The sequence below is a fragment of the Mesocricetus auratus genome, unplaced genomic scaffold (assembly GCF_017639785.1).
Source record: "Mesocricetus auratus isolate SY011 unplaced genomic scaffold, BCM_Maur_2.0 Super-Scaffold_100011, whole genome shotgun sequence".
NCBI classification, from domain to species: domain Eukaryota; kingdom Metazoa; phylum Chordata; class Mammalia; order Rodentia; family Cricetidae; genus Mesocricetus; species Mesocricetus auratus.
In genome coordinates this window covers 1750219-1775126 of record NW_024429195.1, presented here as the reverse complement: position 1 = coordinate 1775126, position 24908 = coordinate 1750219, and the positions used below count along the sequence as shown (strand labels likewise).

The window sequence follows — 24908 nt, the reverse complement described above, 5'->3', positions numbered from 1 at the left end:
TATCCTTTACTGTGCCTTTCTTTACCTTTATTATAAATAGACCTGCTATATTTGCAATTTGGTATCTTTAGTAGATGATATTTAAAATAAATAATATATTAACTATGTTTTGTGACTTTGCCACTTAATAGTGTGTACTGGAAATTGTTGTACATTAATACATACAGATCCATCTTGCTTTTACTGTGGCTATGTTTTTCTTAGAGGTATATAATAATTTACTTATCATTTCACCTTTCAATGTTTATACTATTTGTATTTATTATTATAGATATTACTCATATTTATATTCATTTTGACATATCTTTTTCCCATAAGGTAAATTCTCAGAAACAAAAATACCAAAAGCAAATACCAGTTTAAAATGTTGATGTTTATTGAAACATAATGTCCTTTGAGAAGACTTCACTAATTAAGTTTGGCCAAGAATTTAGGAACTGGCCATCCTTTGCACTTTCTTAAATATCAGCATCCTTTTTTATTCTCATGCCTGAAAAAAAATGTTACCTCCTGGAAATTCAGTTTATATTTCTTTTCCATTAATGAAGGTGAGCCATTTTTCACCTGCACATTGATGTTTCTTCCTGCACACATAAATTGCCCAATTTCTGTTGGGCTAATTAGTTTATGTGAGTCTTGTTTGTTATGAGGCAGGGTCTCATGTAGTAAAGGATGATCTTGAACTTGTGATTCTGCTGCCGCCACCTCCCAGTGTTGGCCACCACACCTGGCGATGTGGTTCTGGGGACCAAACCCAGGGCTTTGTGTATGTTAGGCAATCACTCTGACAACTAGCTATAGCCCCAGTCCATGGAATTTTTAATATTTGTCCTTACACTTTATATGTGCCAATATTTTCTCACGGTTGCTTATCTTTTTACCTTGTCAATTACAATTTTTGTTGTGTGTTCTTTTCTTTTTTAAAAATAGCATACTGTGCCAAATTCTGCCAAAGTTCTGTGTTGTGAGCCTTACTAATCCTAGGCTCAACACAGAAGGAGTTTATTGGAAGAATATGGGGTGGTAGCCTTTGAAATAAAGGAAAAATTTGGGTCCTCTGACTTTGGAAAGGATGGGAAGCAGCTGCTGTTGAAGCCTCTGTGCAGTGAACACCACCCTCCTCCATCATGTCTCTCTCTTCAAGTCTGAAGACCATTAGGGTCTCACTGGTTTTTGACCATCCTGATCCCACCTCTGTAGCCCGAGAAAGGGAAGAACCTTGATGGACAGTTCTGGGAAGACTTTGTATAACAAAAGAAAAGGTATCAATAAGAGAAATTCAGTTTTTGTTAACGGAAGGAGAAATATAAATCTGGCAAACAAAATATCCAGCACTGGAAAGAAAAATGACAGCAATAATCCCAATTTAAAACTACAAGAAAAAAACTGCATGAATTATTTTATAGTATTGTTTTATAGTTAGCCTTTTATTATATTTGCAGTAAATTTTAGTATATGATGTGAGGTAGACATAATTTTATTTTTCTTGTTTTCCAAATGTCTAGTTTGTTATTCTGACATCTTTGTTTAAATATGCCTCCCTTTCTCCCCTGATATGAAATGCAGCTTATTGATTTATAGTTTAATTTGGGTCCTCTATTTGGTGTTATTGATTCACTGTCTACAAATCAGTCAGTACCATACTTAACCACTTTATCCTTAGGATATCCTTATTATGATATTTTGCTGGGCAAGTCTTTTTATTTAATTTTTTAGTGTAGTGTGTCTTCTACAATTCTGCAATCAGTTATCAGACTTCATGTTACGGTTTAGACTCTGGTTTTATTTGCTTTCTTAGTGTAATTAGGTATCTTCAGAATTGACATTTTTACACACACACACACACACACAATCTTTCTATCTCCCCTCTATTCAGTTGTTCTTAAAAAGTCTCAATAAAATTTTAAAGTTTTTACACATTTGCTTAATCCTTTTCAATAAAATTTTATAGTTTTTGTACATTTGCATGTAATTATTACTGCTGTTGGGGAATAGAATTTTTTCTTCATGACATGTTCTAATATTTCTGAATGCAATTAATTCTTATACATTGATTATATATCTAACTCCTTTGCTTAATTTTTACTAGTTGTGTGTTTTTCAGTTGACTTTCTTGAACAGATATAATATGAATAAAACCTTATCATATAATATCCAATCACATCTTTCCTTCTGTTTCATCAGCTGTACCTCACTAGCCCTCCCCTTGATGGGGAAGTCCTGTGTATATGTCAATAAAGCACTGTTGGCCAATAGGGAAGCAAGATAGGTGGGACTAGGCATCTAGGAGGACTCTGGGTAGGAGAAACACAGGGAGTCACAATGTAGCCCGCCAGAGAAGTAAGATGTCCGGTAAGAGAAATACTTAAGATTAACAATTATGGAGTAAATATTTAAGTCAGAGCTAGCCAGTAAGAAACAAGCAAGGCCAACAGCTTCATAATGAATACAGTGTCCTGTGTGTTATTTGGGGACTACAATGCGGCAGAGCCCAGGCGACTGGTAGGAAAAAAAAAAAAGTGGCTGACAAGGAAAAGGCTTCTCTCTACATCCCCTGTAGGCAGAAGTTTCTGTCCTGGCAGCCACTTCCCAAATAACCACAAGAGAGTCTTATTATTAATTATAAATGCTCAGGCAATAGCTCAGGCTTATTACTAGATAATTCTTACATTTTAAATTAACCCCTATTTGTTACCTGCGTTCTGCCACGTGGCTTGGTGCCTTTTCTCAGGATGGCGAGCTCTCAGCTCGCTTCTCCCTGCGTCTGCTGGCAACTCCTCTGACTCCGTCCTTCATAGCGTCCTTAGTTTGGTTGTCCCGCCTATACTTCCTGCCTGGCTACTGGCCAGGCATCTAGTTACTAAACCAATTCCTAGGACAGACGTCTGCAGTATAAAAGGAGTAATTCACAGCACTCCCTTGTTTTGTTAGCCTGAACTGGTGCAGGCAGATATTGACCTGCAGGTGTGCGTTTGCCTTCTTTATCACTCAGCGTGGGCTCGTCTACTGCGTTTCTTTGCTGTAGGTTTCTGAAAACTGTGTCTATCATCCTGAGAGGTTCTTGTGTTTCTTGCTTTTCTAAGGTTAAATGAAGAATGACTGCCGCACTTTGATGAGTGGTGCTGCTCCTCTCCTTTTGCATGTTGGGGTGATCACATGATTTCCCCCCTCTGTGTTGGTTAGGACTTTTTTTTTTTTGGGTTGGCAACCTGAAGACAAAAGAGGGAACTAAAACTGGGAAAAGGCCCCCATCAGAGTGGCTTGTGCAAGTCTCTTAAGCGGTTTCTTGATTGATGATTGATGAGGGAGAATCTAGCCCACGGTGGGTGGTGCCACCCCAGGGCAAATAGTCGTAGGTTGTCTGAGAAAGCAGGCTGAGCCAGACATAAGGGGTAAGCGGTAAGCGGCACTCCTTCCTGGCTTCTGCTCCAGTTCCTGCCTCCATGTTCCTGCCTGAGTCCCTACCCTGACTTCCCTTTGTAATGAACTATGCTATAAATGGTAAGCTAGCTGTCTGTCTGTCTGTCTGTCTGTCTGTCTGTCTGTCTGTCTATCTATCTATCTATCTATCTATCTATCTATCTATCTATCTCATGGCGGCACATGCCTTTAACTCCAGTATAAGTGAGGGCTCAGTGAAACCGCCACACCAAACCACCCTGTGGGTAGAAAGAAAGGTTTATTGGACATTTTTGTTTGTTTGTTTTTAGTTTTTCAAGACAGGGTTTCTCTGTAGCTTTGAAGCCTGATATGGGATGTCCTTCTGTATGCTGTAAGTATGTATTGCTTTTATTGGTTCATAAATAAGGCTATTTTGGCCTATGGCAGGGCAGAATATAGCTAGGTGGGAAATTCAAACAGAGATATGGCGAGAAAGAAGGCAAAGTTGGGGAGATGCCCTGTAGCCGCCAAAGGAGTAAGATGGCAGAACATTACTAGTAAGTCACAGCCACATAATGATAGACGGAATAGTAAAAATGGGCTAATTTAAATGTGAGAGCTAGTCAGTAATATGCCTGAGCCATTGGCCAAACAATTATAATTAATGTTAAGCCTCTGGGTGTTTATTTGGGAGCTGGCAGATGGGAGAAAAACCTCCATTTACAGGAGCCTGTCCTGGAACTCACTCTTGTAGACCAGGCTGGTCTCAAACTCACAGAGATCCACCTGCCTCTGCCTCCCAAGTGCTGGGATTACTGGTGTGTGCCACCACTGCCCAGCTAGTTTATTTTCTTACTGTTGAGTTTTTATGGTTTGTTTTATGTTTTAGGAAATATACAAGTCCTATATCAGATGTATTTTTTGCTCTTACATTCTCCTAGTCTGTGGCTTGTCTTTACTTTGTGTCTGGCTTTTGTGATGGAGGGTATTTTGGTTTTTTGTTTGTTTGTTTGTATTTTAAATGAAATCTAAGCTATACAATCTAATAAGCAAGCTGGTGATTACAGCAGGCTAGAATTCTATCTATCTGGTCAATTCTTCCTTTTCCAGTGATTTTGGAGGAAGATATTGGTCACAGCTGGTGTTAGTGCAGAGAACTGAAGAGCTATAATGTCTGGTTATTGACCAGTAATACTTCTGTTTAGGATTCCATTGGCTTTTTAGACTTAACTTCTAATTTGGAGATAATTGTATAGTCATTCACATCTGTAAGAAGGAACAGATAACTCATAGACTTTTTATCCAGATTCCCATGGTAATCACTTGTAAGACTACAGCTTGTAAGATTGCGAGAGTCCAATCATACGACTTAGCTCTTTGGCTATTGTTCCACAAATCTCTAGAGTGCCCCCTCTCAGTTCTCTCCCTTGTTCATAGTGGGTAAATTCTTAAGTTTTGTTGCTACGGTTCTCTGTGATACTATCAGTTCAGGGGGGGCGTGGATGGAGATACAGCTGCATGCCGCCACGCCCAGCAACCTGACAGCTCTTTCCAGAGACCTCTCTTCAGGTAAAGCCAATTGTCTTTACCACAGAAATGACTTTACAGGTGAGCCAGTACGAAGCAGATTTGGAATTTCTTAAGGCCCATTTTAAACATAAGTCTTAAGCACAGGAATTCCAGAGAGAAGGGGCCAGGGAAGAACGGACACGGGGTAGCATGGGGGTAAACCACACTTCTGACTTTGGTGAGTTCTGAAGTTATTATTGCTAAGAAACGCAGATGAAAACAGGAAATGAAAAGGAAGGGTATGGCTGCTCTAGGTTTGGTGAGGAGAATTTTTGCAGGAGATAAAAGGGAGAGCATAGCCAGAGGCAGAGGCATCTGGGACAGTTGGGATGTGACCCTGAGCCATGTGAGGAGGGCTGGGAGGAGAAGGGAAGAAGGGAACCAGGTGTAGGAGTCATGAGGGCGAAAGGTTAAAAAAAGAAAGGAGCCACTGACCAACAGTGCGGGGGTTTTATAGGGAGGAGCCTCCTGGGGAAGGGCAGCCAGGGCCCTGGGCTGGCAAGCTCCAAACAGAGGGTGGGGTATACCAGCCATACCCTGAGACCTAACAACATGCAGACAGGATTACCAATTGATAAAATAGGACTTTTGATCACAAATGCAGGAAGTTGGAAATAAAACTCAATAGTTTGGGAGATTCCCAGAAGTACCTGGGAGAGGAGTGAAATATAACTCAGGGTCCTACACATCAGGCCTTAAGCCTGGCTTACTGCTATTTTAGCATTTTAATTTTAAATAAAAACAATTGCCTTTATGTGGGTAACTTTTTAAGCCAGTATTAATTGTGCTGAGCTTGTTGGTTTTTGGCTGGCAAAAAACTTTAGACTGGTGGGCTCTCCTTCCTTCTCATGTCTTCGTAATTTCCAATCTTCCTATCCTGCCTTCATTCTATTCTTGTATTTTAAAGTATAAATTTATTTTACTTATCATAATTTTTAGTTTTATAACTTCTATCTGGTTCTTTGGTGTAATTTCTATTTCTTTCTAAAATTTTCTATTTTGTTTCAAGAGATTCTTAGTTTTTAAAAAAGGCATTTTTGTATTAGCTGTATAATTCTTGTCAGATAATTCTAACATCTGATTCATGGCAGTGTTTGGTCGTTTCTATTAACACTGTGGTGTCCTGCTTCTGGCTTGGTGGTGGATGCCTATGTCAAATTGACTAATGTAAGGGATACTCAGATAGCTGGCACAACGATTTCTGGTGTGTCTGTGTGTTTATCCAAGAGATTAGTACTTGAATTGGTAAAGATGAGTCTTAATTAGTGTGGTTGGGCTGTCTGATGAGACTTCAGAGAATAAAAATGAGGGGAAAGTGAAGAGTTATTTTGTAGCGTTTGTTTTCTGTCCTCAGACCAGAGTTTCTGGTGCTCAGACGTGTACTGAGATCTTGACCCTCGGGCCTTTGGCTTGGACCAGAAATAAATACACTCGCTACCTTCCTGGGTCAACAACTTATGTTAGGCAGTTACTTACATTACTTACATCATGGACTTAGTAGCTTCTATTATCATATGACCGTTACTCATAATAAATTTCTTTCCCTCTCTCCGTGTGACCTATTGTTTCTGTTTATCTGGGGAGCACTGACTAATACAGCCTATGTGTCATTTCCTACTGGGCTCGCTGATAATGCTCCTGGAAAAATGAGGTCCTGGCTCACAATACCCTGTATTAGATTGGTGAAGAGGAACTTCATCTATTCCCTGGTCTCACACTTTTCTGGGAATAGGTCGCTGTCTTGTACTTGCTGTGTTTTTGCATTGGGATGTAAAATGATCTCCCAGCTACTGAACTCCCAGAGTCACATGGAATTCAAGGTCTGTCTTACATTGTTTTGTTGCTGAGGTTTAGGGCCTGAAGCTTGCCTCTTCTGTTTCTTCTTTCCACTGAGGGGTAGAAGGAGAGTACCTCTAGCCACTTAATCCTCCTTCTTGATGGTGGGGGCTGGGAATGAAGTTCAGCTTCCTACTGGCTCCACCAATCCCGGAGGGCAGGGCAGCAGAGTCTCACACTCCATCATTCCACCTCAGTGGTACCCTGTGGAGTTGGAGGCTCAGGACTGACAGGATAGAGCAGTGTTCACTAGTGCTGTTTCCAGTGCCCCTCATGGTCTCTGCTTTCCCCAGGGATCTCACAGATGCCAGGTGTGGAAAGAAAGCCTCATGCTACTGTCCTGTTCCTTCTTGGGGAAGGTTGGGGACAGAGCCTCAGGCCCCCATCGGCCTTGCTGACACTGCCCTGTTGGGGACACCAGAACTTTGTTTCTTTCCGGAATTTAGCAGTTCCCAGCTCAGCCCCACTGACTCTCCACTTGGAGTGCATCCCCTGTGACCCCCCCCTTCCCCCCGTGGGGTGGTATGGAAGGTGACTCCTGCAGCTCCACCCAACTGAAACAGTAGAGTGGAGTGGTATGGCTTCCAGTTGTGCTTGGCCAGAGTAAGGCAGGTATTGCTAAAAATGTCTTCTGTGGTCAGCCACCCTCTCCTCTAGTAGCGAAGTGGGTCAGAGTTCTCCTCTCTCTGTGGCTCTGGGCAGTTCTGTTCTGGAAAGCTCTCCAGCACCGTGTGGCATACGAGGAACAAAGGGAACTCAGGAGCTTCGTTCTGTTGGGGTTTCTGAGGTCCCCCCTGCTCCCTTCCACCTTTTAGTCTTGCTCTTGCTGAAGTTTTATACACAGGGGGAAAAAAACCTGGTGACAACGGGGCTCCTCCTTCTCAATATAAACCCTGAGTTGGTTTTTAGTCAAATTAAGTTTTGCTTTGAGTAACTTGGGTGGGGGGGGGTGATTGTGTAATTCCTCACAAATAACAGTAGCCTACAGAAGTCAGTGGCTTCATATATACATCTCCATGTGCCTCTTCAACATTTCTTCTTCCAGTTCCAAATGGAGACTGTCCCAAGTAAAGTTAAGCCACAGGATACAGTCCGCCCTGAGGGATGGGACTAAAGTTCTTTTGAGGAACACAGGATTCTAACTGTGAAATCAGGGGTGCACGACATGGTTCCCCGTCATCACTCATCTCCCCAATTCTGCTGGAATGTACAGACACTCAGACTGACCCCAAGTGAACACAGACACCACTGATGCTGTCAATGTGGATCACAGAACCCTCCTTTCCCAGAGAAAATGCCGAGAGTAAATAGTGAGAAATCTCCACCACCCACCACAGGCTAAAGGCACATCAAGGAAGAGGGGCCAGAAGTATTTTAAGAGCCAGAGGATGGAGGAATACTGAAATGTTGCCTTCCTGGTATGGGATGACTGTTACAGTCATGAAGACAGAGCCTATTGCTCAGGCACTGACCAAATATGCATGTGCATGGACACACACACGAACACAAACACACACACACACAGCATGGGGGAAAGAACAGAGCTTGATGGGAGGGAGGGAACCAGCAAGAGGACAGGGAGAGTGGTGGGGTTGTCTTGGCTTCCCTTCTGTTGCTGTATAAATTGCCCTATGTTAGCTCACTGTTCAAGGTGCCGTCCATCACAGAGGGGAAGTCAAAGGCACCAGGAGCTCAAAGTACTGGCTCCCATTACATCTATACCCAGAAACAGAGAGGGTGAATGCAAGCTGGTGCTGAGCTTGTGTTCTCCATTTTATACAGTTTTTATATAGTCGAAGTCTCTCGATCAAGAGATTGGCCTACCTACAGTCAAGATGAGTCTTCCCACATCAATTGTCAAAATAAAGATAATTCCCCACAAACATGCCCAGTGGCCCATCTCCCAGAAAGTTCTGGATTTGGACCAGTGGTGAATATGGTCACATGGCCACAGCATATTCTATGCATTTATTTAATTAGTAAAACACCATTGTATCTGAAAAAAGGTCCACTTTTAAATAAATCAAAAATCTTAAAAAAATCTTTCCATCATAGTTGGCAGTTACCATGCTAGGCAAACAAGTGAAATCTGAAGCAGTTAGCCCAATAAAAGTTCACAGGACCATACCAGCTGTCCAAAGCCAAACCAGACCCACAGTTTGGGAACCCACTAGCATAGAGGATATTTAAGTTTATGGATGGAAGCAGCTGGAAGAGGTATGCATAGGTGTTGTCAGATACTCTGGAACCAGAGTTCCAGAAGTCCACAGTGTATGCCGAGCCCAGTCCTCTCCTGCTGAGTCATCTCTCTCTGCTGTTTGGGTTTCTGAAACACTTTTCTTTTTTTGTCATTCATGCATGTAGCTTAGGGTGCATACATGTTAGAATGACTGTGTAACTCATTTGGAATAATCAAGGGTGTGTGGAACACGGAACTGATACAGAACCGTGGTTTTCAAAGGGCGGGGTTTTAAGAGAACCATTTCAAGTCTCTGGTCAGCCTCCCGTAGTGCAAGGTGCAAATCTCTGCAATGAGAAATGCAAACTAGCACTGGCCCATGTATGGCCATATGTAGAGTGAAGCCTTCCTGCCAGCCTGGTCCCAGAGCCGTGTCAGTCCTAAATAAACACACAGGAGGCTATATTAATTATAAAGCTGTTGGCTGTTTGCTTGTTTATTACTGGCTAGCTCTGACTTAAGTATTTAACCCCATAATTGTTAATCTAAGTATTTCTCTTACCGGAGAAAGGGTCCGGACCTTTTACTCCTCTGGAGGCTACATTATGACTCTCTGTGTTTCTCCTTCCCAGAATCCTCCTCAACTCCTAGTCTCACCTATCTTGCTTCCCTATTGGCCAACAATGCTTTATTGACATATACACAGGACTTCCCCATCAGCCATACTTAAATGTTTGGGAACACCTAGAAAAGTATTTATTTCATGTTACTCATAAATTATTGCAGTACACACAGGGACATGAAAACATAATTTAAACCCAGAAGTTTATACCACATTTTTATTGTAAGCATATTAAGTGTGAATCTGTTGTATTTATATTAGTGCTATGTATCTCTTGAACATTGAGGAAACAGTATGTTTTATTCATACTGGTAGCTCTAAGGTCAGCTAACTATTACTTTTGGTCCCCATTCCGTGTCATCCCGAGGCTGTATACTTCAGAGTCCCAAGGCAGAGTGTATACTTTCTTCCTTGACTCCTTCTCTTGGAGGGCGCATGCAAACAGTAAACAGAAGTTGACAGATGGATTGATGATTAGTATAAATACAGTTTACATGGGTTTCCACATTACCAGATCTAGCAAGACTATGGAGACTGCTATTTATTTGATATTATTGGTAGACCTATGTATATATTTTATTATTGGCATAACTGTGAAAGCTCTTCTGAGGATTGTTATAGCGTTGCTATAGCAACATGGTTACCAAAATAAACATTTTTTCCCCTCTGTTTTTGTCTTTTTAAAGGCATTCTTTTATACCTCAAGTTTTTTAATCGACAGTGTAGAGTTTCAGGCCATAATTACTCTTTATATATATATATATATATATATATATATATTTACCTTGGATTTCCCCTATTTAACCTTAGTTATTATGGTACCAAAAGGTACAATTTTTGTTAGGCTGAGTCCTACAACTTTTATTAGGCTAAAACTACCACTTTATTCTGAGAACAAAGCAGAAGGGAGTCAATGCATAGTATGAAGTCAGTAGTACCTACTCACAAGATCTCAAGATTTACTTCTTAATTTTTCTGGACCTTGATTTCTTCATCTGAAAAATAGTTTTAAAAAAAAAGCAGATTGCCTAAGCTTAGAGAATTCTCACATCCTTTTTGTCCTTTCCATGTTTACTCAAGGTTAATAGCATGCTGCTGTCTATAGCGACTTGAATGAGAAATGTCTCCTGTAGGCACCAGTATTTGAACCCTTGTTTCCCAGTTGGTGATGCAGTTTAGGGGGGTCTATGGGGTGTGGCCCTATTGGAGGAGCATGTCAATGGGGGCCCAGCTTTGAGAGCTTAAAGCCCCACTCTACTCCCAGTTTATTTACTCCCCTCATGCTTCCCAGTGAGGATATAAACACTCAGATTCATGGTCTGGCTGCTATGCCCTACTGCCACTTGTTACCAAGCCTCTTCATCAAGACAGATTTTATCCCTCTAGAGCCATAAGCCTAAATAATCTCTTCCTTACTGTAGAGTGTAGTCTTCCTTGCCAGTTGCCTGGGCCCAGCTGTGCTGTCTGAACCCCCAAATAACACACAGGATGCTATATTAATTATAAAGCTGTTGGCCGTTTGCTTGGTTTCTTACTGGCTAGCTCTGACTTAAGTATTTTACCCATAATTGTTAATCTAAGTATTTCTCTTACCGGAGAAAGGGGTCCAGACCTCTCACTCTGGCAGTCAACATGGTGTCCATCCCTGCCTCTCTTTCCCAGAATCCTCCTTGACTCCTAGTCCCACCTATCTTGCTTCCCTATTAGCCAACATGCTTTATTCAGCAACCAGTAACACAAATTTACAGAATGACATCTCCCATCACCTCATCTTGGTCATGATGTTATCACAGCAACAGGAAAGTAACTAATATATTCCCTTTCTACTATTGATAGTATCCCATCTGTACCTACTTTCAGTATCCAAACATACAATGATGTCACGAGAAAAGTCCCCAAGTCTAGGCAATATCTAGGGATCAGTGTTCATTGGTGATACTTCTGCCAAGGTTAGCACATTTCTCACAATGCAATGTTGTTACTTACTAATTAGGGCCATATATGTATTTATATAAATACTCCTCATGCTAGTCCCTCCAGGATGCTTGTAAAACAGCTCAGCTTCAGGTCCGCACCACACTTCTGGCGCATCTTCACAGCTCCTTCTGCTCTGGTGGTTTCTCTGCACACCGTATATCCAGCCCCAGGTCAACTCTCTGTAACCAGCTCACAGTTCTGTGACAACTCCATCTGGGAGCCTATGGTACCTCCCTGGGAGCTCCTGATGATCCCAGCCTGGCAAGCGGCATAGTGTGCTTGGGCACGATCAGTGGCCAGTTACGGGCTGTTTTTGCACAGAGACAGTTGTAGTTGGACTTATTTTAATCTGTGTCACCCATCTTTCTTTTCCCACACTTTGCCGCCACCCTCGTGTGTCTGATATTCTTCAACTTTTCCTCTCACAGGAGTAGAGTCTGTGTGTGTGTGTGTGTGTGTGCTGACTTTTCACTTGCTGGTGTCCTACTTACTTTTCCTATGACTATGGTGAAGTACTTAAGGGAGAGGAGTTTACCTTGACTCACCGGCTGGAGGGTAAAGTCCATCATGGTGGGAGGTCCTGGTGGCAGGAGCTTTAGGCAGCCGTCTACTGTGTCTGCAGTCAGGAAGCAGAGGGTGATGAATGCTCGAGCTCCTTCTTTCTGTGCAGTCTAGGACGCAAGCGCCGTGGGTGTGTTACCTACACCGAGGTTAACCCCCTCCAGTGAGCCTGACTCAACTATTTTCCTCCAAGGAGATTCTAGATCCTGTCAAGTGACAACCGATGTAAGCTGTCAAAGCTGGGTCACACAAAGGCATCTCCTCACCTGCATCTCATCCACAAGTGGTTTTCCTGTTTTATCATCTTCCTTCTTAGTATCTTGAGTCTGTATAGCTACTTCCTGGTCATGGTCTGTTTGGACATCTGCAGTAGTCTCCTTGAATGACTTGTTGCCAACCCTGATATTTCCTGTGACTTCTTTTGGTTTTCTGTTTATGATGGTCTTTGACAACACTTGCTTGGTGTTTGCTTGCTGGCTGCAATATAAATTCCAGGGAATCCATTTTATTATTTATCTCTAATATAGTGCCTAGCACCTAGTTATGTTAGGTGATTCACTTATAAGCAGGTATGAAAACCTATGATGGCTTCCTGTGGGATTCTCTATTGTCTGTTTTTTGTGGCAGCAGAACTGAATCTTCCTTGTGTATGCTAAAGGGCCTACACTCTTCTTTTGAAACTAAGAATGACTTTCTCTAAAGATCTAAAATGATATATAAGTTAAAATCTGTTGGAGTTCCACAAGAATTTTCACCTGTTGTGGCGTATTTGTTTAACTAGACAAAGATGTGTTACATTTTTTATGCATTTTGCTTAATTATGTAAAGATGTGTTGCAGTTGCATTAATTAAATAAAAAATACCCTGAGCTCAGAGAGACGGAGCTAGTAACTAGTTGCCAGGAAGTAGCAGGGAGGAGCTTCGTGTAGAAGGAGAGACGCTTCTGGGATGCTAGCAAAGAGAGAAGGGTAAGCCAGTTGCTACTCTTAACTCTCTGAGCTCTCAGGTTTTCACCCTAGCCTTTGAATCTAGAGCTGTCTTAGAAGGATAGAGATTTAGTTAAAACTACCTTTAGCAGCTGCAACAAAGCCATTGTCTAGGCAAACAGAATCTCCCTCGGGCTATGGCCTGAGTGACTTGGCTGCTAGTAGTTTAAAGCACAGCCAGATTTCAAGACAGGGAGATCCACCATCTTGCAGTGGTGAGGTTACTGTGGTAATGACAATGACAGTCTAATAAAAGAGCCTTAGCCTCTAATGAAATCTTAGCTCTCTGCAAGTAATATAATTCTTTATATGTAATCAAAGTATTTCCAGATATACATGCTTACTAACTATATCACCTTTTTGTATCTAGTGTGTACTATTCTGTGATGATGGATTAATGGATGGTTAGGTGGGCAGATGAAGAGGTGACAGATGAAAGGGAAGGAGAGATGGGCAGATGTGCGTTGGAAACTGTTGGAGAATAGAAACAATACATTGTGGGTTTTTGTGTTCTCTTTCCTCAGACTTAACTTTATTTATTGGAGTACCTGAGCATTGTCCTTTATAGTTAACTGCCTGATACTTGTTTACTTATTCCCCTTTCTTTTCTACTTTTGGAGACATGGTCTTACTCCATAGCCCAGGCTGGCCTTGAACTTGGGTGATCCTCCTCCCTCAGCCTTCCTAGTAGTACTAGAATTAACAAGCATGAGCCACTGTCCCCAAGAATGGATGATTAATAGTGATGATTTAATTGAGGTTTGAAAAGGACATTTTCATTAAAGAGGTCTGTAAACTTTAGATTTAGTTTGAATTTAAAATGAAATCCCCAAAGAGGGTAGGCTTTGGATTCTTGTAGTTTAAAGATCTATATAATATACATTTGAATCAATGTGTGTTTTATCCTTCTTAAAGAAAAGATGATTTGATTATATATTTTATGTGTGAGTGCCTTCATATATGTATGTGCCTGGTACCCTCAGAGTTGTGAAGAAGATCAGATACCCTGTAAGTGGGGTTACTGTGGTGTGAGTCGCCTGGTGTGGGTTCTTAAAGATCAGCAAGTGTTCTTAACAGCTGACTCGTCTCTCGAGCTCTCTGCTAAATCCTTAACAACCCAGAAAACCAAACGTCTTTTTAAAAGAATCAAGAACATACCTTCGCAAATGTCCTTCCTAATGGTATTAAGACAAAACTTTATTAAATGAAAGCATGCCAAATAGTATGTTCTCTGCTGAGGTAATTTACTATGAATAAGATGACCACAAGTTTATAGTTCAGTTTGGAATGTTTTGAGAGAAAACAGGTTCTTGAGCAGTAGACCCAACCTGGAATTGCACTAGATAGGACTAGCTTTAAGAAAAGAGCTAATTTAATTTCTCTCTGTAAAAAGGCATAATTCTGACATAAATTTTACTTAATATGAGGAGGCCATTCTTGTTCGGTGTGCTTATAGAACATTGTTGCTGTTTGTTTTCCCCCTGCTAAGATAAACTACCTATCTGATTCTTTCCACGTGGTTACTAACATGCTTCTAGAGCTGTCTTCTACATGACGCTACCTCTGGTTTTTGCAGCACATAATGATGTCCTTTCTGATCTCCTATAGTGCTTACATGTGGAAACAGCTGAAGAGTTGAGTGTGTACTCTCTTGTCTTTCCGTTTGTGTCTTAAATGGGCTTTCTGTTGGTATGATAAGACACCATGAAAGGGTTTATGTGGCTTATGTATCCTGGGTCACAGTCCAGTGAAAGAAGCCAAGACAGGAACTCAAGGCGGGAAAATCTGGAGTCAGGAGCTGAGGCAGAAGCTCTGAAGGAGCACGGCTTACTCGCCTGCTCCCTATGGTTTCCTCAGCCTGCTTGCTTATACCATCCAGAACCATCTGCTCAGGGCTGGCACCACCCATGGTGGGCTAGGCCCTCACACATCCATCATTAATCAAGAAAACTCCCTACAGACTCGCCTATGGCCTAATCTTATGGAGCCATTTTTTCCCATTAAATTTTATTCTTCCTAAATGCGTCTAGGTTTGTGTCAAGTTGATGAAAACGGACAGCACAGTTAGTGTTTTCCAAATATTTTTTAAAAAATGTGTTAGAATTATTAAGAATGAAATAGGCTTCATCTTTCCTGTGTTATCCACAGGACCTAGCCCAGTGGGGTGCTCATGTTATTTACCAATTTTCCCATTTATTGTATCATATTATCGCTATATGGTTAAGGCATGAAATGAACCATGAAGCCAATTTTCACATTGCATTTCACTTTCATTTTACCACAGTACATAACTTAGAGATGTTTATACACCTCCTGGAAAGTACTCCAGCTTATGCATTACGTTCTGTACTTTAAATGATTTGTCAAGAAAGAAGAAACGGCAGCAGTCTATCTCTTGCTGTCACCCCTGTTTTCTATCAACATTAAATGCATGCATGCCTACAGATGGCTCTCTGCTGTGAATTGCATCATCTGCACCGCTTTTAATATGCCTCCTGGCTCTTTAGATTCTGTTCCCAGCGTGCAGTCTTACTTATGCTGAATCCTGTATTCAGATAAATGCCTAGAGAGCTATCCATGAAAGGTATATCTTGCTTGGCTTTGTGATGGATTCAGGTGAATGTCAATGACATTAAAAAATGTCACTCAACTATAAATCAAGATTGAATGATAATTTCCTGGAATTTATATTTCATTTTTCTATTAATGGGCATGCGTTTTGTCACCTGTATGTGATTGCTCATCGGTTTTGTCATTGTCTGTCCTCTGAAGAGGGAGGATGCATTTTTCCTGCTGCCAGCCAGGAGGTACCTTGAAGAATGACTGTTCTATGTGGAAAGGATGAAAAAAAGCGCAGAGAATGGAAACACAGAAAATTACTTATTGATACTTCTCTAGCATAAACTGTTGCTAAGATATAACAAGAAGGCAGGAAGACGGGAAATGCATTTTTAAATATGGGATTAGCTCTTATAATCAAAAGTTCACATACTTGTGTTTTATCTACACTTATTATATAAAATCTTAAGACTTAAGGGCTTTGTGTTTTATTTATTTGTTTGTTATCCATTTATGTCTGTCTGTCTGTCTATCTATCTACAGGGTTTTCTCTGTGTAACAGCCCTAGCTGTCCTGGAATTCGCTCTGTAGACCAGACTGCCCTTGAACCCACAGAGATTCGCCTACCACTGCCTCCTGAGTGCTGGGATTAAAGGCGTGTGCCACCACCACTCAACTGCTTTTGTGCTTTAAAAACCACAAACTTGTACATGAGATAAAAGTTAGTAAAAGTCACATTTATTTTCATAGGGAATTTTTCTTGTTCTGTCTACAATTAATTATCATGCATCATATTTTGATCATGTTTTTCCCTTCCCCTAATTGTTGCCTCCACCTCCTTACCTTCACAACTGTATGTTCTTTTAATCTTTCTCATTAAAAACTGTAGATGGAGTTTCTGTCCCATCTGGTCCCACAGGTGTTTATTCCCAAACAAACATAAAGAGGCTTATATTAATTATAAACTGTTTAGCCTATGACCAATCAGCATTTACTCAGCAGTCAATAAGAGAAACATATATTCATAGCATACAGGCTATCCCCCATCAAGAAAAAAACAAGTGAAATCAAGAAACATACACAAAACAGAAATGAAAATCAAAATAACCAAAAGACAGTAAGACAAAAAAATCCTAAACTAAGTAAAATGAGACAAAAATACCACTGAGTTTGTTTTGTCTTGCCCAGCTACTGGGCACGGGGGCCTGTGAAGTGTGGTTAATATACCCAGTGAGACTCCATTGGAGAAAACTGATATTCCCTTTGCCAGCAGATATCAGCTACAGATGGCTTTTTGGTGGGGACTGGGAACTCTCAGTGCTAGAACCCACACAGGCTGGAACCTGTATAGGTCTTGTGTGTGCTGTCATAGTCTCCATGAGGTCATATGTGCATTGACTCCGTCCTGTTGTGTCTGGGAGACACCGTTTCCTTGGAGTCATCCATCACCTCTGCCTCTTACAGTCATTCAACCTCCTCTTCCCCATAGATCGCTGAGCCTTGAGGGTTTTGATGAAGACATCCCCTTTATGACTGAATGCCCCAAAGCCTTTGTCTGTATGGTATCCAGTTGTGGGTCTCTGTGTTAATTCCAATTTGTTGCAAGAAGGAGCTTCTCTGATGACAGCTGAGCAAAGGCACTGATCTATGGGTGTATCGATATGTCATTAGTCATTTTATTGCTGTATTCCTTTAGTAGGCCCATGATCTATCTGTTCTCGGGTTCTTGTCCACCTTAGCCGTGTCAGGTATGAATTGCATCTTTTGGAGTAGGGCTTCAATGCATTTAGAACGTAGTTGGTGACTCCCATAACATTTGTGCACTACTGCACCAGTGTATCTCGCAGGCAGGCCAGTGTTGTAGGCTGTAGGGTTTGGAGATGGGAGATACCGATAATTAACTTTTGCTTCTGGTAGCCATGAATGCAGGTCAGTAGAGGTGAAGCTTCATGTTAGACACCAACTCTATTTCTTTGTGATTAATAACATATGTAAGTCTTTTCTTCCATATTAGGGCCTCACTAGCAGGTTTTGGAAAGTAATCAATAGCCTTGGCAATGGCCTATGATGATTTGGAGGGGAGGGTTCCATGGAACGCCTTTGGCCAACAACTCAAGATTATGTAACACATTCCTGGACTGGAGTTTTCACCTTGTGGCATAAGACGTCTAGCTGGGGCATTGTTTAAAGTATTATTTGGACTCCATTTAGGTGCCTTTCATATATGTACATATTTAGGATTTCTACAGTAGTAGGTTTCTGTATGTCCACTCAAAAGGTCAGCAGTGTTAGTCGTCCCTATATTTCCTTTATTATCCCTTTCTTCCAACCTCATCCCCCATTTAGTCCTCCTACTCCAGTCTCCACACTGTCTCTTCATAAGACTATATTATATTTCTCTTCCACTGGGGAGCCTGTCCTCCATGCAGCAATGCCTTACTACCAATGGAAACTCCCAAGACTCCAGTAGTTGTTCAGTCCATGAGGCTGGATGTCCCAGGTGGTCTTCAGTATCTATTAGAATCCTGCAGCAGTAGGCTCTAATGCTAGTGAAGGAATAGGCTTACCAGTGAGAACAAGGGTGAGCAGGAAACAAGAACTTCCTTCTTCCATGCCTTTTATGTGGGCTGCTAAAAGAAGACCTCAATTAAAGGTGGAGCTGCCCACTTCAAAAGATATAACTAAGAATCCCTCACAGGTGTACTCAGATGCGTGGGTATTAGTTAATTCCAGATATAGCCCAGTTGACAACTAAGATTAGCCATCACAACATGCAATATTTCGCTTTTTGGGTTACGTTGCTCACTATGATTTTTTTTCTAACTCCAATTATTTATATGCAAAGTTCATAGTTTTATTTTTTAATAGCTGATAATATTCCATTATGCAAATGTCCCTCATTTTCATTGTCCATTCAGCAGTTCAAGGACGTCAAGGCTGTTAATAATATCTGACTGTTACGAATAGAGAGCCTCAGCCAGCATGGATGAGCAAGTATCTTTGTAGTTGGATGAAGAGTCCTTTGGGCATTTGCCCAAGAGAGGTATAGGTTGCTCTTGAGGTAATACCTTCCCAGCTTTCTGAGGAACAGCCGCACCGATTTCCATAGTGGCTGTGTAAGTTTGCAGTTGCGCCTGCCACGGGTGAGTGTCCCCTTACCCCCACACCCTCACCAGCATGAGCTGTTGTTCTAGTGATCTTGTCCGTACTGATTGGTGTAAGAGGGAATCGCAGAGCCGTTTTGGTTTTCATTTCCCTGATGGCTAAGGTCTTGAAAGCATCTTTGATGTTTCCCAGCCATTTGTGTTTCATCTTTTGAAAACTCTCTACTTAGTCTGTATCCCACTCTTAATCATTCTGTTTTCTTGATGCGCAGTGTCTTTTGTTTGTTTTTAGTTCTTGATATAGTTTAGATACCAAACCTCTATTGGATATATAACAGGCAAAGATCTTTTCTTCTGTAGACTGTCACTTGGTTGGAATGATGATGTCCTTTACCATACTGAAGCTTTAAAGTTCCATGAAGTCCCATTTGTGGTTGATCTTCGTGTCTGTGCTAATGGTGTTCTGTTCAGAAAGTTTTTTCCTGTGCAAGTGAGTTCAGAGCTGTCCCCCACGTTCTCTTCTGTCAGGTTCAGTGTGTCTGATTTTATGTTGAGGTCTTTGATCCATTTGGAATCAAGTTTTGTGTAGGGTGGTAAGTATGGATCTATTTGGATTCTTTTACATGCAGCCATCCAGTTTGACCAGACCATTTGTTGAAGATATTTTCTTTTTCTAGTGTGAATATCTGGCTTCTTTGTAAAAAATCGGGTATCCATAGGTATTTGGATTTATGTCTTCATCTTCAGTTAGGTCCATTGATTTATGTGTCTGTTTTTATGCTAATACTATGCTGGTTTTATTACTATGGCTCTGTAGTGAAACTTAAGATCAGAGATGATGCCTGCAACCATTCTTTTATTACTCGGGATTTTTTCCCCCATTTTTGTTTGTTTTATGTGTTTTCCTATGAAGTTGAAACTTGTCCTTTCAAGTTCTGTGAAGAATTACGTTTGAATTTTGAATGGAGATTGTGTTGAACTTGTGGGTTAGTTTTGGTAGGATAGCTATAATCACAATATTAGTTGTACTGATCTGTGAGCATTACAGAACTTTCCCTCTTCTGATAAACTTCAGTTTCTTTTTTCAATATCTTAAAGTTTTTATTGTACAAGTCTTTCACATTCTTGGTTAGAATTATCCCAAGGTATTTTATTTTATTATTTTTACGAAGGTACCCTTTTCGTGATTTCTTCCTCAATCTGTCATTTGTGTCTAGGAAAGCTAGATTTTTATTTGTTAATTTTGGACCCGATACTTTGATGAAAGTGCTTATCAGCTATAGAAGTTTCCTGATGAAGTTTTCAGGGTCAGTTAAGTATAAAACCATGTCATCTGCAAATCTGTTTGCTTCTTGGGTTCATTTGCCTCTTCTGGCTTTATACCTTGAGGTGATTATTTCTATCCCTGATGGTGAGTTAGTCTGTGACTTTTGTTCTTGTTGTTATTGTTTTTTTGTTTTCTGAGACAGGGTTTCTGTGGACTGAAGTTTTTGTTACACCAGGCCCCAAATAAACACACAGAGGCTTATATTAATTATAAACTGTGTGACTGATGGCTCAGGCTTCTTTTTGGCTAGATCTCTCTTAATTATTAACCAATTTCTATTAATCTGTGTATCTACAAATGGTCTTGGCTTACCAGAGAATGCCTGGGTATCCTTTCTCTTTCAGTGAAGTATCAAAATATCCATCACATACTGAATTAACTTTTTTTAATGCCAAAGTAAAGAGGAGTGGAATTTGAGAAGTCACAGCAAATTAACTCCTTCAATACTGTATAACCTTTCAACTCTGTTGTTTTCCAAAAGCAATCTAAGTCCGTATTTGACTAAATGATAGGATATTATATAAATCAGTTACAGTTCAAGCCCATATAATTCATAAAATCCAGACAAAACAGTTCTATGCTTTTACTGTTTCATGCATTTGCTTTAATACGCTCCTAAATCTAGTGATATCCTTTTGGTTATTTATAACATACTTTATATTATTTTTCTGAAGTCAGTAATCAGGAATGGCTTTAATATTTCCATCACAAACCATGCACACAAACATCAGTCTGGCTTTTGTTTCTGTTGTTTGTAATTCCCCTTAATGCATTTGTAATCAGACACATGTGAGATAGTCTCGTGTTTATCAGGCAGTTCTGAGATCTCTCTGCACTGTTGGTTGACAATGATCTGATCTGCCTGCCTTCTGTAGATGGATTTTTCTTAGGGTCACCAGCTCCCCAATAATGATAGTAGAGATTTCTTATTAATTATGAAAGCTCAGCCTATAGATTATGCTTGTTCCTTACTATCTCTTATGAGTTAAATGAACTCATTTACATTACTCTACATCCTGTCACGTGGCTCTTGGCTGTGGCCTCTCCTCCTGCACATCATGCTCTGCATCTCCTGGTGTCTCTGCCTGTCTTCTTCCCACCGTCCTCTCCGTCCCTGGAAGTCCCACGTAACCTCTTCTTGCCCAGCTATGGGCCGTTCAGCTTTTAATGACACCAATCACAGCAATACATCTTCACAGTGTACAAATACCCTACAACAGCCTTCTGTTGTTCAAAGGTGGAAGAGACAAGAGTCAGCAAACATGGATGCAGGCAGCTGTTTTCTGAAGCCATGTTTCTTTGCAACAAATCAAACTAAATAATTTGTGGGAAAGTAGTTTAGCATCTTTGTGTGTTTGTATGTACAATAATATTTCAGCAAAATTGTGGTTTTTTTTGAAGATATAATCCAGGATTACTAAGGGGAGGGAAAAAGTATACACATTTGCCATTGGGGCTACATGATTCCATATTCAAAAAATTAATACTGTAGTACAGGCACAGGGCTATGCAGTTTCTCGGAGTTGAAACATTGGAGGATTTAACTTTTTTTGGGGGGGGAGTAGAAGTTATTTTTTATTATATAAATTAGAAACAAGCTTGTTTTACATGTCAATACCTGTTCAACCTCCCCTCCTCCCCTGCCCCTCACCAACCCCTATCCTATTCCCTTTCTGCTCCCCAGGAAGGGTGAGGCCTGCCATGGGGGATTTTCAAAGTCTGTCATAACATTTGGAGCAGGGCCTAGTCATCCCGTCTGCCCTCCCTACCCCGTTTGTCTAGGCTGAGAGAGTATCTATCCTTCTATGTGGAATGGGCTCCAGAAGTCCATTCATATGCTAGTGATCTATACTGATCCACTACCAGAGGCCTCTTAGATTGCCAAGGCCTCCTCACTGACACCCATGTTCAGGGCAGCTGGATTGGTCCTATGCTGGTTTCCCAGTTATTAGTCTGGGGTCCATGAGCTCCCCCTTGTTGGAGTCAGCTGTTTCTGTGGGTTTCTCCAGCCTGGTCTTGACCCCTTTGCTCATCACTCCTCCCTCTCTACAACTGGATTCCAGGAGTTCTGCTCAGTGTTTAGCTGTGGGTGTCTGCTTCTGCTTCCATCAGCTACTGGATGAAGGCTCTAGGATGGCAAATAAGGTAGTCATCAATCTCATTATTGGGAAAGGGCATTTAAGGTCCTTTATTGTCCTCTATTGCTTAGACTGTTAGTTGGTGTCATCCTTGTAGATCTCTGGACATTTCCCTAGTGCCAGATCTCTCTTTAGACCTGTAATGCCTCCCTCTATTATGGTATCCCTTTTATTGATCTCTTCTATTCTTCTCTGACTCAATCTTCCTGCTCCTTCATGTCCTCCTCTCCCCTCCTATTTCTCCTAACTCCCTCTCCCATCCCCCCGTGCTCCTAATTTACTCAGGAGATCTTGTCCCTTTCCCCTTCTCCGAGGGACCATGTATGTCTCTCTTAGGGTCCTCCTTGTTTCCTAGCTTCTCTGACAGTGTGGATTGTAGGCTGGTAATCATTAGCTTTATGTGTAAACACCATATATGAGCTAATGCATACCATGTCTGTCTTTTTGTGACAGGGTTACCTCACTCAGGTTGGTTTCTTCTAGTTCCATCCATTTGACTGTGAATTTCAAGATTCCATTGGTTTTTTTCTCCCTGCTGAGAATGTATCACATTTTCTTTATCCACTCTGGGCTTCTTCCATGTATTGGCTATTACAAATAATGCTGCTATGGACATAGTGGAACAGATGTCCTTGTTGTGTGAATGTGCATCTTTTGGGTATATGTCTAAGAGTAGAATTGCTGGGTCTTGTGATAGACTGATTCCCATTTTCCTGAGGATCTGCCATACTAATTTCCAAAGTGACTGTATGAGTTGGCACTCCCACCAGCAATGGAGGAGAGCTCCCCTTTCTCCACATCCTTTCCAGCATAAACTGTCATTGGTGTTTTTGATTTTAGCCATTCTGACAGAAGTAAAATGGTATCTCAGAGTTGTTTTTATTTGTATTTCCTCGATGGCTAAGGATGCTGCACACTTTCTTAAGTGTCTTTCAGCCATTTTAGATTTATTGAGAATTCTCTATTCTTGTATATTTTGGAAATCAGTCCTCTGTCAGATGTGGGGTTAGTGAATATTTTTTCCCATTCTGTGAACTCCCATTTTGTCTTGCTGACTGTGTCCTTTGCCTTATAGAAGCTTCTCAGTTTCAGGAGACCCCATTTATTAATTGTCGATCCCAATGTCTGTGCTATTGGTGTTATGTTCAGGCAGCAGTATCCTGTCCAAATTTGTTCAAAGGTATCTCTCACTTTCTCTTCTAAGAGGTTCAGTGTGGCTGGATTGATGTTGAGGTCTTTGATTCACTTGGACTTTAGTTTTGTGCATAGTGATAGACATGGATCTATGTGCAGTCTTCTACCTGCCAGCCTCCAGTTATGCCAGCACATTTGTTGAAGATGCTTTCTTTTTTCCACTGTGTAATTTTAGTTAGCTTCTTTGTCAAAAATCAAGTGTTCATAGGTATGTGAGTTAATATCAGGGTTTTCAACTCATTTCCATTGGTCTACCTGTCTATTTTTGTGCCAATACCAAGCTGTTTTTCAGGACTGTAGCTCCGTAATAGAGTTTGAAGTCAGGGATGGTGATGCCTCTGAAAGTTCCTTTATTGTATAGGGTTGTTTTGACTATCCTGGGTCTTTTGTTTTCCATATGAAGTTGAGTATTCTTCTTTCAAGGTCTGTGAAGAATTGTACCCACATTTTGATGAGGATTGCATTGAATCTGTAGATTGCTTTGGGCAAGATTGCCATTTTTACTATGTTGATCCTACCTATCCAAGAGCATGGGAAATCTTTCCATTTTCTGGTGTCTTCTTTAATTTCTTTCTTTAAAGACTCAAAGTTCTTGTTATACAGGTCTTTCACTTGTTTGGTTAGTGTTAGCCCAAGATATTTTATGTTGTTTGTGGCTATTGTAAAGGGTGATGTTTCTCTCATTTCTTTCTCAGTCCATTTATCATCTGTGCATAGTAGGGCTACTGATTTTTTTGAGTTGATCTTGTATCCTGCCACTTTGCTGAAGGTGTTTATCAGCTGCAGGAGTTCCCTGGTAGAGTTTTTTGGGTCACTCATGTGAACTATCATATCATCTGCAAATAGTGAAAGTTTGACTTCTTCCTTTCCAATATGTATTCCCTTGATCTCCTTTTGTTGTCTTATTGCTCTAGCTAGAACTTCAAGTACAATATTGAAGAGATATGGAGAGAGTGGACAGCCTTGTCTTATTCCTGATTTTAGAGGAATCCCGTGAGTTTCTCTCCATTTAGTTTGATATTATCTTACCTAAGACTGAAAAGAAAAAAATATGGGTAAGATTTAGTGTAGTTTGATGGTCAGACTATTACTATAACTTCCTGTTGGAAATGAAGAAGCTATCCAGAGACTTCCAAGCAGTCTTCCTTAACTAGCTCTCTTTTTTCAATAGAGCTCTTTGTGGACTAATAGAGGGCCTGGGTGTGAGGAGACTCTGTTCATGAGAGCCTCTGGAATTCTAATTATACCTTGGACTGTCAAAGGGGCTTTCACTGTGATATTCTTGAGATTATAAAGACATAAAAGTAATGATATGGTCTCTGTCTTCAAGCACTGAGGAGACCTTCCTGGGTGGAATTTTTTTTTTTTTATTATTAATGGCTCTTGAAGTGCATAGCCTGGGCTCTTTGGCTGCTATCTGAAGATCCGATGAATCGGACTCTGTGAGGTTGACAATGTTATGGTTAAGGGTGTGA

At 40.9% G+C, this 24908-nt stretch overlaps 1 protein-coding gene and 1 long non-coding RNA gene across 8 annotated transcripts in view; one reads left to right on the top strand and one right to left on the bottom strand.

Annotated features, from left to right (window-relative positions):
* The window catches only part of Lekr1 (leucine, glutamate and lysine rich 1), a 169910-nt gene that overhangs the window by 22354 nt on the left and 122648 nt on the right, over positions 1–24908 (top strand). The gene's annotated exons all lie outside the window — the stretch shown is intronic.
* LOC121143146 lies at positions 9817–12231 on the bottom strand. Its single transcript, XR_005880267.1, has 3 exons — positions 12110–12231; positions 10526–10582; positions 9817–10010 (listed from the first exon to the last, which is right to left on the bottom strand). It is a non-coding gene; the product is annotated as an uncharacterized LOC121143146 (long non-coding RNA).